Genomic DNA, 15,494 nt, shown 5'->3' on the forward strand with positions numbered 1-15,494 from the left:
GCACTCGGGTCAGAAGTAATTTTTTGGGTAACCTTCAGAAAAACTTTATTTTTGTTAAGGGGCACCGTGTTCGGTACCCTCTGACATGGCTTTACTTTTGAGCGCTTTTCAAAGAAAATATTTTTTTTTTAGAAAAAGTGAAAGATACGTGTTATCTAGAATTGAAAGACGAATCCAACAAGCTATCACTCATTAAAATCGGAGACTGCTTGTTCCCCAATCGCCTGAAGTCTTGGCGATATTACTCTTAACTCTTCTTCGAGATTGATTTGTACGCAAATTTTGAAAGCATGAAATATCAGGGCATCCACAACTGATATTTTCTGTGATTTATGATGGAACGAATTGTAGTCTACATGAGTGTCTTTTAAGAGAAACCAGATGTCAGGAAATTTCTGGAGTTTAAAATTTTTGGGAATTTATTTTCTTAAAATAGGCTCTGTTCTGAACGTACACATTACGAAGGTTCAAATGTGAACGGGTTGGTGAATATTTTCCACCTAAATTTTTAGTACACTTCTAAGATCGTGGAGGTGCCACTAGAAAATTTAAGACTGTACTTTCAGAACCTAGCGTCAAGTAACATCACTTGTGCTTTCTGGGAATTTTGAGAACGTAATGGAAATGTTGATAGTGTCACAAAATTATGAAATTATATTTAGCACAGCGATGCAAACATTTCACCATTTTTTGGCGAAGACTGTACGCGTATACGTATCGAAAAGAAAACCAAGCAATATTTGGATATCTCTGGCACACAGAGTTGTTCTCGATAAGAGTATGTGTTTGCAGAAACGAAATGAAATGCGAAATAAGATCCAAAATTCAAATTCAAAAATTTTTTAAATGGCAAAAGTGTTACTTACATTACGGATGTCAATGCATTTAAATTTAAATTGGGTAGCAAACGTTTTGCTTTTCCTCATTTTTTTGCATAAGTCCTCTTTATTGTGTCGCTTTGTAGAAATGGTAGATAAAGTTTTACTTACGACGTTCTGTGTACGGCGACATGTATTTGTGTTATTTCAACTTTTGAGGGAGTTATTTTTATGACAAAAGTATTTTTTTTATATACCCAACTCGCAAAGAGGCACCTACAACCTACACACATATACGTAATATAAAAGCAGTAAATTTAAGATGAATTTCGAATATAATGTTGTGACAGATTACATTTTCTATTCACGGAAATATACTAAAAAAAAAAGTTTTAAGTGTCGACGGCTACATATACATTCGTTGACATGAATTAAACAACAAGTGTAAATAGTACTTTGCTTCCTTTCTGCATAGGTCTTGTAATAATGATGTTAAATGATGTATTCTCAACTTGACGACAACAGCGAAGAACTGATGATATCTTTTTCTTTACATGAATTTTATGATGTTGCGAATGGTGTATCATGTAACTGTATACCTTATATGTATACGCATAAGTCATTGAAAAGATGTAATCACAAAAAAGAGATAAGCTCATACTTATTACGAGGGATACAGAATGGGTACCTAGTACCTATTCTTATTTTCTATGGTTTGATTATGACTACGGAATATAATTTGGATGGAGTTCGTTATTTATGAGTGTCAAGTGAAGTCGCTTAAATATTGAGACAAAGGCAAAAGTAAGTTAGTTGAATTTGATTGTGTATAGGAAAGGGTTATAAGTACGACAAATTGATAACAGTTGAATTATCAACGATAAACGATACAAGGTTGGCTTTCTGAATCTGAAAGGTCTGGCTCAATAACTAAAATCGCTAGAACAACTTTTTTTTGGAAAATTTAAAGTTCACTGAATTATCCTGGGTTCCCTGAAAAATGTACCGGAAAAACCACAAACTTTGAACTCAATTTCCCTGGCCAGTTCTAAATAAAATTTGACGTTAGGGGCGTGTTGGAAAGCTGATTACTAGTACTTTCAGATCTAGCTGTCCGAGCTTGTATGTATCAGAAGAACATGATATATACCGCTATGAAGCACCCTCCCACAGACATTTTTCTCTAAATAAAATGAGAAATTACCTGAACTTTTCGAATGTTTTTTTTATCATTTTAACCGAATGAATTACTAGAGTAAAGTGTCTTTGAATGATTCCCCACAATATGACAATTCTTGAATGTCCTCTAAGTGCTCCCAACACTAGAACTCAAGGATAAAGTGAGCTTCCATCAGTTTGTTTCAACTGAATTTTGTTTTTAAGGATAGTTGAAGCTCTCCAGGGGTCAGTTCCTAAAATCTCATCACTCCTGAGTGTTCATCTTGCTCCCAACGCTAGAACTCAAGGATAAAGTGAGCTTCCATCAGTTTGTTTCAACTGTATTTTGTTTTTAAGGAGGTTGAAGCTCTTTAGAGGTTAGTTCTTAACACTAAAACCGGTTTTCACCAAAACACCAAAAAAAAAAATTAGTTAGGAAAGTCTCGCCCCCCAATCATATACAATCGTCAAAAATCAAAAAAAAATCTGAATCGAACAGAATGACATAAGAACCCGGACTAAAATCCGTAACATAAGTGTCTAAGTGGAATTCTTGCAAAGCCTACTAGTACATACTGACTTCAATATTGGACAAATTTGTGTAATAGTTTCTCTAAGTTTGTTTAGATTCCAAGTTTTAATTTAAGTTAAAAAGCTTTCTACAGAGTGCCACTCAAAGTGATGATACTGAACAAAATTTACATGCCAGAGTGTGGTAAAGTGGACTTTACATCACTGTTTGTAACTGTGAAAAAGTGCTTACCGGACGCTAGCATGTAAAATATAATAAATACCAAAAATTTGCTTACTAACTCTTACATCACTGGCCACTATATGACTTCTGTTGTTGAAACTAATTTTTGGTGTTAGTTACAAAATTTATTACTTCACAAGTTTCAGCACTTTTTCTTTTCGAACGAATGAGTCAAGTCCTTATTTTTAAGAATATTTAATCAATCTGATTTTATAGACAACGATTGATCGTAATCGTAATAACACCTTTAGTGCTACAGATGTAATTAGATGGAGAGCCCAGATGCAAGTAAAAAACCATGATACATTGACAAAACATTCAGTTACTTAATACCGACCTATATGTGAATATTGATTCTACGAAATCCTGTTTTTCCATCGTTTGCTAGATTCTAGATTGTTTATGTTTTTAATCAAAATAACAATTGAATTCAAAATAAATTTGCATAATTGCCATCCAATTGCTCTGCAATGTTTTTGTGTGGTTTTTTTTTTATTTCATCATATTTTCAATGCAACATAATTACATTGAATTAATTCAATTTTTGACTTCAAAAAAAAAAAAATTAATCAGGAATAAATGTTGATACACAAAGCACAATGAAAATTTATGCATATTCGTTTCTCATGAAAAATATGGTTCATTAAACAAAAAATTTCGAGTTTCTCTTTTCGCTTTATGGTATGGAATACCATCGAGATTTTTTAGAAAAGCGAACAACATTGTTTAACGTACATTTTGTTAATTACGTTAAATACAACAAAGTATCAAAGCATCAAGGTATCCGGTATGTTGAAAACAAGGTATCGATTGAATCATCATTACGAGTTTAACGAGGTATCCACCTCTCTCCAAGTGTCTTTTAGTGGTGGAGATGTCTGAAAACGTGTTGTAATAGTATTTTTCGCAATTCCGGTCCATAATCATCACCTTTCCATGCATCCATTTAATGTCGTTTTAAAGGTATTTATTTCACTGTATTTCTGGACACAGTGCGATATTAACTTTTTTTCGCACGCAGTGCGATATCAACTTTTTTTCGCACGCTAAAGAACCTATTATCTTCAACGAAGGCTAAATTTTTATAAATAAAAATCTTGCATTGACCAGAAATCGAACCCCCGACACCAAAAGGTTTTTGAACATTCGACTATAGAGTCACACAATTATACCGAACGTATTGTTGAAGCGTATATACTAAGCATTGACTACTCGATTTCATTCAACGCGTCTCTTTACATCACATTGCAATGTGTATTATAATGCAGCCTTCTTGATCGTTCAAATGAATTTCTGTATACAAGAATTTTGGAACAAAATGTAGGACATGTTTTGCATAGGAAAGGTGATTATGGCCTGAAATTGCGAAAAACGATGTATCTACCACGGTAGGTATGCCGGTATTTTTTCGCACACGACGTCTTGTCGACCTCGGCTTCGCCTCGGGTCGACAATCGACATCTAGTGCGAAAAAATACCTTCATACCTACCTTGGTAGATAAATAACTATTACATGACTAGGGATAAAAAGATGAAAAGTAGAGTTTTCGTGTGAATTTTGTTGATCCGAGGCGAAGCCGAAGTCAATAAACACACGAAAACGAGACTTTTCATTTTTATTGCGAGTCATGTAATTGATTTTATCGCATACGCGGTGTGATTCCACGAAAAAATTATTCACCTAGGATATATAAACAAACATTATACTTCTGTAAATTGTCAAAGTTTCATTCGCATATCTTGTTGTCTCGTTTTCGCTTATGCGATAAAAAAGAATATGCACGTATGACAAGCCGTCTCGGCAAGCCTCGACCGCTTTGTCATACGTGCATAATATTTATTACATACTGAGGGCGTCGAAAGACGTGCTTCAAACATGAAAAGGACGGTTTTCGACGCATGTAGCATGAAAATTTTTTTCCCTACTTTTTGATCCGGCTGGAACGACCACACTAGTTACTAAAACAGAAAAAAAAAACTTTGGCTGGAGTTGCTTGATATCTTAGCCGTCCAATGTTAATGTTCCCGTATTTATTTCCGTTATAAAATTCGATTTTGGGCTACTTTTCTAAGACTGCCTATTTTTATGTACCTTCCCCACATACATAGTTATCCTTGCTGCCCGAGTGTTGCTGGTTGGTGGGGAGTGAGTGAGCTTTATGTATATTGACGGTGTAACTGAAATATAAGTCGAAGTACAGTGGGCGACTTTCAAATAAGAGTTACTTTTTCTTTCAGCTGTTCCAACTGTACAAACAAATGAGTGATGATGCTTCTTTATACGGGTGGATAATGCGTGTAGTGATGGTAAGCCCCTTTAAAGCCGTGTTTTTTTTGTATGAGTATCAGTTGAAAAAAAAACAGCTGAAACTAACGCACTTCAAGTGAAATTGGCACTCTAAATAGGGTACTGAAACTTGACAGTGTCTCACTCAACTGTAAAACACTGTAAAAAATCATTTCATATGAAATTGTACTCTATTTGGCAGGTGTCGACTAAGATCCTATTTTTGCTTGAAGTGAGTTGCTGAAACGAAATACGTCACTTATTTCAAAGTCATCGTCTGTACATTTGACAGACCATATTCTCCGAAATTTTAAATTTTCAATATGTTGTGGTGAATCAATTTTTCTCAGATTTATAGCCGGTTTATAAGTATGAAAATTGTATTTCGAGTTCATTCGTCGAATTACTATAGCCTATGGCTGTTGGCTGTAAATCGTTTCTACCATACTGCTACTGTGGTAATAAAAAGATTCCATTGCAGTTGTAATGTACTTGAAAATGCTCTTTGTAAATTCCATTTAGGATTTATGTGTGGGGAGAAATATCGAAATCCATAAATAATAAAAATATTTCTTTTCCTCAATGCAAAAGGAGTGAAATCACATCCGAATGTGTGGTATATATTTTCCGTCTATCCATTCATCCTTTACCTACAATCGATTATTCATAGTAAGTGAAGGTGTAACAACGAACATCATCATACGTTATACACAATATACTCTATCTCTTATATCCACAATATGAATAGGGCTTACTTTTCTATACCTTATCGATTCTTATATTATGCAAGAACCTGAAAAATATCCAGGCATTGTGTTACGTTTTCCGCAATATGAACAAATCCACAACGTGGGGAATATATTTCGACTATGTTTTTCGTGTTGCTCATTCAGCTAAAGAATTTACGATTCGAATGCGCTGCTTTATGAATAAAAGGATTAAGAGGATTTTCTTCCGAAGAATTTCTACTTTACCTACGTTCGCAACGAAAAGTCTTAGCGTAAAAATGAGTAACAGAAAACCGCAAGATTTTCACATCGATAGTGACTCATTGAAGACTGAACACTTTTAGGCTGAGAGCTCATTTCTGTTCTCTTGGACAATACATTTTTTGTTCGCTATAAAATAATTCAGTCGAGTTGTTTCATTCACTGTGATTTCAATGTTCTATGATGCAATGCAATGATTCCATAGACCATAGAAGTGACGGAACACAGAACAACTGAGAATATTCAGTGAGTGACGATTCACGAAAGCTTGAAAAATTGGTTCGTTACAGCAACAATTCCGCAACATGCAGTATTTTCCCTTGCATTTTCCAACTAGCTTCCTTCCAAGTTTCGGGTCGGGATAACCGATCAGGTATTTGTTAGTGAAGTAGGATCACAACGGCAGATAAGACCACGGTTTAAGATCTATGCTATGTATGAGCAACTTTTATCCATCTTGGCTCTCGTTCTAATGCATTCTTTTCAGTAATTACATTGCTTGGATCGGAATGTCTGAAAGAGTAGTTGGAATGATATTTTTGCAACTCTAATCACTGAAAAATGAATTCAAATCAGTTAATTTTTGTTCCCACCAAATTTAATTTAATTTTAATTGAGTTTCAAATTACAATGCGTAAGCACTATTCAAAGATAACTCTCTTTCCTGATGGGGATGATTATACACATGCAATTATCTCATTTAAAATTTTAATCCCACCAAGAGACATATCATATCATATTATAATGTTTCATATTTAATCAGTGAAAAACATTTTTGTCTTTTCTACCTGTTGTTGTTTTTTCATGAATAATACATGCTCAAGTGATGTGTGCTAGCGAAATTTCATTCAATTTAAACATTTTAATAATTTATAAGTATCATGGAGAGCTTTTATTTTACGATGCATGAAACGTCGAAATGGATTTCAATGGAACAAAAAAAAATCAACAGACGTTTCGGTGCACTTTATTTTGAGCTTGGCACAGTTACCTTTTGCAAACGACAAGCACAAGCACTGTACTATCATTAAATCTGCTACTTCTGATGTTAAAATTATTTCCTTGTGTTTGACAGAAAATCTATTACTTTAATAGTTTTAACATACATTGATCTATATAATAGAAGACTAATCTTTGTCAAAAACAGATGCGATTTGACTATTACTGCAATCCGTAGATCTAATTTGTAGGAAGCTAACGACATTGAGCTGGAAAAAATTGTTTCACTTTACAACACGCTGTACGACGACGCGACAAACATTATATGTTCCGCTTGCAGGTTAAGCACGTGTTTGTTGTGTAGTGGATGATGTTTGTCGTCGAACAGCGCGTTGAAAGATGAACAGATTTTTTCCAGCTTAATGTCGTTAGCTTCCTACAAATTAGATCTACGGATTGCAGTAATAAAATATAGATCTGGACGCACTTTTAGAATAAAAATCAAAAATAAATCGAAAATTGACTTGTCCATGTGTATGCATTCACAATGGTCGCCATTTTTGACGGGGCATTATTGTTGGGAATTATTGTCATTGTTGGACATTATCGTTTTTGTCCAAAAAAGCTGGCGTCCTCTGATAATGTCCAACAATAACAATAATTCCCAACAATAATGCCCCGTCAAAAATGGCGACCATTGTGAATGCATACACATGGACAAGTAAATTTTCTATTTATTTTTGATTTTTATTCTAAAAGTGCGTCCGGACCTACATTTTATTACTGCAATCCGTAGATCTAATTTTTAGCAACACTATTTGCAGTTACTGCTAACAGTCTCCATGAAACACTATTTGCAGTTACTGCGAATAGTCTCCATGAAGCACTATTTGCAGGAACTGCGAATAGTCTTCATGAGGCACTATTTGCAGGAACTGCAAATAGCGTCGGTCTTTAATTTACCTGCGTAAATTCAAATGGAAAATTCTTATTTCAACATACAATTTGGTAATCTTACTTCAGTATTTTTTCGGTACAATTCAAACGATTAGCGTCGACAGACAGTGCGTGTGGGAGTCGATAATAAATGTAACTAAAGATAACCTCAAATTCATCAACTGAATTAATCAAAATTACAAACAAATTCCTTACTCGAAATACTGTTCGTAGCTAGCATGAACGTTAAGGTGGCTAATGTGAAATATTCGACTGGACATCCGATCTTCAAGAATCTTTTGGAATTTTACCTGAAGAACCGGAAATATCACGCCGGTTCATTCACGAAGCTCCGCACACTGTCTTCACACACAAAATCTCTAAACTCTAATAACTTATTGCTTAAAATTAATTGAATTTTGGTAAATTTAAACGACTTGGCACACGTCCTGATCAACGTGTTGAAAATATACAAATAAAAATGGCATTTCGTTAACGAAATAGTTCCGGCAATCAATACAAAAAAACGTCAAAAATTATTGCAATTCGGTGCTGTCATTAGACATAAATGTTTAAGTTGTTTTCCATTGTTTTCTATGGTGGATCACGGGTACGTCAACGCACTGGTTAGTTTGCTGGTAACACGAATGATTTTAACTACCCTTGAAGTTGGTCGCGTTTATATTTGGTGTCACTGCGTTAGTGTTTTGAAATGCCAAAACAAATGTATATTTTGAATTTGTTTTTCTTGTTTGTAATTTTTGATAATTTTGTGTCCGGTAATTTCTCTTGAAATTATTCTTTTATCGTGATAAAAAAAAGTGCAATTAGTTTCTTGATCTTTGAGTAAGAATTGTGTGAATACAACGCGAATACGCAAATAATAAAAAATTTAATTCCGTTGGAATAGCTCAATAGCGCAGTCTGATGTGTATTAAGGAATGTTATCAACTGCAGCAAGAACGTAAATCAGACAATGCTATATAGTGTACAGATGTAAAAGATTTTGGCTGTATGGACGCGACTCTAAAATCTACCACTTCATTTCAGTTAAAACAATCACTCCTATAAGTTAGGTGCGGACATAAAGTTGCTTATTTCTATTGCAGTTGTTGGTTTACCTGCAATTTATTTGAGCATTCGATCGTAGTTCTTTAATTTTCCCAGTCATTGGGAGCCAATACTTACATTTTTCTTGTTCTTAAGCTGATTTTTTTTCGTGAAACAAAAGAAAATTTGGGCACTTCCACTGGATGTTTATTTCAATTTTTTTGACGCTTGGTCAACAGATTTACAGTGTTTAACATATTTAAACGAATTACTTACGCAAAAAAATGTCAGTATGCTTTTTGACGCTCTTCTTGGCCCAAAATGTATGCGCCAGTTCTTCGATGTCTGATGCATCCGATTGTAGTTCTTTAATTTTGCCTGTCAATAGACAGTTTATGTTTTTGCAGAAAACATTGATAGTGTGGACTGCTATAAAATCGAAAAGTTTCTTGATGACAACATCGTTGTGCTCATCACAACCTAACGTTGCTAGTTCAGCACCATCCGTTTCGTTTTCGATTTTTTTTCTGATTTCGTCGATAATGAGTTTCTTGAGAGCTCTTTCAGCAGGAACCATTGAAATCATTTGAAGTGTCGCAGTGAATATGTGTTCAAATATCCTGGTGAAAATCGGTGATTGTAAATTACGTTGGCAATTCTCACACTCATTGCATTCCAAAATCATTGAGCATATATTGTTACTAGCCTGTAACAGTGATTGATTCGCAAAATAATTCAATTCGCGTCGTGTAAAAACTTCGTCAAATGCCATATCAACATATACATCGTCTGCTTCCTCGCAAATCGTATTCGAACCGGCTGTCTTTTCGCTGGATATGTGATTTACGATTAGGTCATGAACATCGTTTAGCAACGCAACAGATTTATCAGGCTCGCAATTCGTAGATGTAGCCTTCGTGCTCATCAAATTGTTCAAAATCATCGTGGTGTAGCCGGATCTGAATTGCCGCGGTGTCACAGAGCACGAAATTTGGCAGCATGACTTCACACACCCGAAAAAGTTTTCAAGTCCATCCGAATCAGTGTTTCTAAGAAATTAAATTTAAATAAAATCAGTGTGAGGTCGGTATGTTGTTATAAACACAGAATTTAACGGTGACAACAAAGCTTGACGATACATTTTGACGAACATTGAACATTGAAAGCCTAAATCTATTCACACAACAGCATAATCCTACACATTTAACATTGACAGGTTACGGACGATCACGATAAATCGTTTAGACGAAATACGTTTAAAATACCTTAACGACACTTCCGCTATGTTGCTGTTCAAACAAATTCGTGTTACCTCTTGGTAACCTTTTATAGTCGATTTGATTTTGTTGATGACCGTTGAACGAGTGTTAATTTGACCAGTTGTTTTGTCTACGTAGTTCATTTTCGCCAACATAAATAATGCCCATTCCCAAAATGCAAAATGCACGGAATCTTGACTTATGGATCCTTTTAAGGTGCCCATTTCTACAGGGCCAGATCCGTTAATGCTATCAAAAAAATCGTTCATGAAGAGCAAGAGCTGAGCAGTTCCACAAGACTCAGCTGGCATCTGATTGCTATCGACACAATCCATCATTACTGTACCGCATTTTTTGCTAAAGACCTGTGTAGCCAAATTCACCTTCATTTTGAGTCTTGCCGGGTTAATATGTTCATCCTTTATTTTATCCAACAACCGAGGGAACACTGATTCGCTGGACTTGAATAGCAGTTTTACGTCGTCCCACGAAGCCAGCTGTCGCTTTCCGTACATTTTAGTACTAAGGATGTTCCATTGTTCGTCAATGAAGTGCTCCAAATTTTTTACCATCAAATTGTTCCGAACAACTTTGATGATGTGTGGGGCATCATAGCAGTGTATAATTGTCTTTCCACAAACTTTATACTTCAGCAAACCGCCCGGTGTCCTTGTAAAGTCACGATCCATCAAACGATGTATTGCTGATTCGTTCGTAGAAACTTGATCGCTTACCGATTGAATGACATTGAGACCTGAAGCAAAACGAAATAATATATGTAGAGTGTCCATTTCATAGGAAATTCAGTCTAAATAAAGAATACAGCGAATTAAGAGGCCATACGTAATGTATGTACTTTCCAGCCCCGGACTGGAACTATGGACGTTCAGCCCATGTCCGAGAGGCTTCATCATTTTTTGTGCAACGATGGACTTTTTACAATTTTTTTTCACTTAGGGTGAAGGGCGATCGAAATTTTTTTTACGTTTTTTATGGATGTACCCTAAAACACACTGTCATACATACTCACCAGTGGAAAGGACAACTTCTAATACCATGGTAATAAGATCTGCCAATTCAAACGCTTTTATTGCATGTGTATAAAAATGCGCAACAGGCTGCTTGAATGGGCGATGAATGCCTCGCACCATAAACGTGAGTGCGTGCGTTGCAAATACAGGTCGTCTTATGCCCGCCATTTCGATGAAACCAATTATTTCGTCATCAGTACAACTGTACTCCAAAACTGATTTCAATGCAGTTTCATCAAAACTGAAGGAACACAGTAGATCACTTTCCGGCCAATCCTTGACTTTGTCTTTGATGAAAGAGAATAACTCTGGGCATATTCCCGTACGAAATATCATTTTTGCGCTGTGCCGACCTAATGTACTTAATGTCGGCAGTACCATCATTTGATTATTTTCTTTAAACCGGTATGATCGAGGACCACTTTTATACAACGCGAGGCAAATGCTCTTCTCTCTTAATGTGTACCTCCGACCGTGAGGCTTTCGACGAGTATTTCGAAGTTGCATTTCTTGAAGAGTTATTTGTGCGGCGCTGTATTTCTTCTTAACACTAAGATACTCCAAGACTTGTTTATCATTCAATTTACGAGTCTTCGGCTTTTGTTGAAGTCTTTTCACTTGCTTTGTTTTGTTTGTTAATTTCCGTCGAAGGTCTTTATTTTCCTAAAAATTAAATATGTAGTCAATTATCGAAGTGAAGAATCATCATTACAAGATTTATATTCATATTAGCGTCTATTAGCTAAGGGGGAGGCCAATAGTGGCTTTGATCTGAACCTGATTTAAACCTGAACCTCAACTGATTTAAATCAACTGATTCTGTGCAAAAACACCATCAGGTGAATATAAACCAGAGGTCGATCGCTCCGACAAAGATCGAACAAGAATTATTCCGGTTGAGAATAACATCAAGTATTTGGACAGTGAGACCCACATATAAGTCAACTACGGCGCTCAATTAGTTTGGCAACCATATCGACGAAATCATAAGGGAGGTTTTTCGTCGCGAAGTACCAGACAAGCATACATTCGGAAGGGATTCATTTCGGTTGGTTTGTCTGTTTTGAGCATTCATGTCATGGTAGAAAGAGTTGGAACTTAACTGAAATAATTCTCTTTACTAGGCAATCTATGTCCAATATTTAGTAATTTATTACCGGAAACTGAGCTTGCTCAATCAGTTCATTTCACCACAGACGGTGGAAGTAAGTATTTTGGAAGGTAAAGTTTAACTGAATACGCAACGCCTGAACGATTTTTTTCTGAGACTGATTGATGATTGATGACAAAGGGAATTATAACAACATTACTGCGCATCAGGTAACTACTTCTACTTTTTTCCATTTCTAATTTACTTTTAAGAGAAAAAAACTGCTCGTTACACAGTCTGTTCTACTGGTCTAAATTTAAGTCTTTAATGTTTGAATTCGGCAATAAACTTTGGTTTTATAAGGAGCGACATCTGAGAGAGCTATTTGCCTTTCAAATTAATCGACGCACTGACAATTGATTCATCCCTGCAAGACTTTCATCTCTAAACGAAAGCTTTATCACAGACGATGGATGCATTGATTTTCCATAGAACTTTGGACAATTCTCCTCCTATTCTGTTGCTTAATTTGCTAGCGCTGATTCCAATAGGATATAATGACATCCTTTGTCACATCACCGTCTCACCGTCTCATTATGGGCAGAGCAGAAATTAAATTTTAAATTTTTCGCTGAAATGAATCGCCTGAGCTATGCGTGTCGGCACAAAATCTTGTTCCTACAAATAATTCTGTTTTTATTTCGCTTTCAGATATTGAGCTATTCGAAAACCGGTGTGTGTCAGAAGGGGCACAATCAATTGGTTATTGCCATCGAAAAGGCTTTAGACTATGGTCTGATCATCTTTAATGTTTCATTCAAAAAATACGATAACGAAAATTACTACTCTAAAGCGACCGAAAACCTGAAGCCTGAAAACATCAATTTCTTAGCATAATTTTCTAAATATAACAAAATACAACAACAGTTGCGAATCAACGTTTTTAGTTATTAAGGAGACATAGCCGGAGTGTCCTGTATCGAAACATTAGCATTTCACTTGCGATGTTTTGTTTGTTAACTCCCGTCGAAAATTAAATAGGTCGTCAATTATCGAAGTGAAGAATCTTCATTACAAGATTGATAGGGACAATGTGGTGAATTAAATCTGTATATTTTAGATTTACGTGGGGAAGAGTGGAGATTTTGATAACCAGTTTATGAAATGCGGCTGATGGGTCTGAAGTTATTATTACTGTTCATGTTGTCTTCGAAAAGTCTCATAAATTGTACCAGGCCCGTAGCTAGGGGGAGGGCAATAGTGGCTTCGATCTGAACCTGATTTTTACCTAAAACTGAGTGTAAGATTTCAGGCTCAACTTGAACCTCACCTGATTTAAATCAGGTTTTCGCCTTTCAGGCTCAGGTCAGGTTCAAGTAAATCTGGACAACCTGCAAATTTTGCACTGAAAAATTCAGGTTGACCTAAACCTGATCTGACCTGAATTAAATATTTCGTGCTCAGTTTTATTTAGGCTCACTGAACCTGAACCTGGCCTGATTAAAGTCAGGTTTCTCTTTTCAGGTTCAGGTCAGATCAAACCTGTTCCGGGCTTATAGGAAGGTATTAATCGTGCATGATGTAGAAGTAGCAAAAGAGTTTATTATAAAAACCGGAAAACGTTTAAGAACTTCTCCAAGCCTTAATTAACAATACGTTATTGGGAAGCTTTGGAAATTGCCTAACAGAAATAAGATCACTGCTTTCGAGATCAATGGAACACCACACGGACGGACATCGTTAAATCATTTTAATTTTTTATTTTGAGCATAATTGCCCACCATTGACTGCCGTATCAGATTATTTCAAATACTTACACCAGGACAGGTGATAATCCATTCAAGGTACGTTGAACGATAATTACATTATTTCTAGAACAGATCAGATTATGTGATTTCGAGAGCAAAATACAGCATGGAACGGCACGTATTCGATACAATTTAATCGTAGATATCAGACGCGTTTTATGTGGAGATCCCTTCGCATTCAGAATAAAATCTCAAGATTGTATTGTTCCATATGTGTCAACATAACTCTTCAAAGTTACGATGTTACGACGAGCTAATAATAAAATCACTTAAATTTGGACGTGTAAAGACTACTTTGACTTTTATTTTATTATTTTACTCTCACAGACCTTCCTTTGTTCAATTAAATGTTGTTTCGTTGCTCTGTTGGATAATACCTTACGTTTCCTAAGGATGATTTGTTTATCGACTCGGAAGATCATATCGTCTTCGGCTTATACAACCTTGTCCACAAAGATAACCAAACTTTCACATAGACGCGTAAGGTACTATTACTAAATCCAATTATTAATCGCATAAATGATTTTCCGTCTAGATCATTAATGTTAGCAGCCACACTTCGTTTATTCGGCATTCCGGTTCGTGCTGAACGTTCAACGTTTCGAGCTCTATAACTTCATTTCGTCCAGATCATACCATCCATTTCAGATTATTCGCATCAAAAACTATTCACGAAAAAGTCAAACTTTAGTTTGGATGTATAGAAACATGGATTCTATCGGAGTTGGGATTAGAATGAATGGGTACTATCGGCGTTAGGATTAGGATGATGATAAGATTAGACGGATGCAAGGGTTAGGATGGTGCTTACGGATATAACATTTGGGTTTAAGTTTTGTGTAAGTTGATTCAAGCTAAGTTCACTCAAAAGGACCAATTCAGTAGATCTTACCTCAGATTTACGACGTAATTGTTCCTCCAATGACAATATGTAGTCAGCATTTATGTAAGGACCCAAGTCAATTGTATCTTCTGCTCCAGTCTTACCAAAGAGACCCAAATCCTTACTTGTTTCTTCTCGACCCACAACAACTTCAACCTCATTCCCAACGTTGTCCTGTTGATATTCATAACGAAATTTGAAATAAGTCCAAAAAGTAGTAAAGCAAAAATTGACTAACATCCGAGACGATAGCTCCTTGTGCTGAATTTTTTAGCCGATTTAGACGCTTTCTCGTCGTACTTGGAATAGGACCAATCTATAAATTCAATTAATTTAAGGAAATCAGCATGGTGAAGATGTTTAATCTTATACCGAATAATAATCGTGATCCGAATACAATGCTGATGACTGCGGCAAAAACAAACTGGGGATAGCATTCGGCGCCAGTTGCTCTTTACCATTCCAGTCAGTAATTAAGTCCGTTTCTTTAAA

The 15,494-nt window shown here is 35.7% G+C and overlaps 1 long non-coding RNA gene across 1 annotated transcript; it reads right to left on the minus strand.

Moving 5' to 3' along the window:
- Nucleotides 1-14,401: 14,401 nt before the first annotated feature.
- Nucleotides 14,402-15,494, minus strand: LOC119072412. The gene is made up of 4 exons (XR_005086859.1): nucleotides 15,375-15,494; nucleotides 15,241-15,318; nucleotides 15,012-15,176; nucleotides 14,402-14,784 (listed from the first exon to the last, which is right to left on the minus strand). It is a non-coding gene; the product is annotated as an uncharacterized LOC119072412 (long non-coding RNA).

This window comes from Bradysia coprophila (assembly GCF_014529535.1).
Source record: "Bradysia coprophila strain Holo2 chromosome IV unlocalized genomic scaffold, BU_Bcop_v1 contig_81, whole genome shotgun sequence".
NCBI classification, from domain to species: domain Eukaryota; kingdom Metazoa; phylum Arthropoda; class Insecta; order Diptera; family Sciaridae; genus Bradysia; species Bradysia coprophila.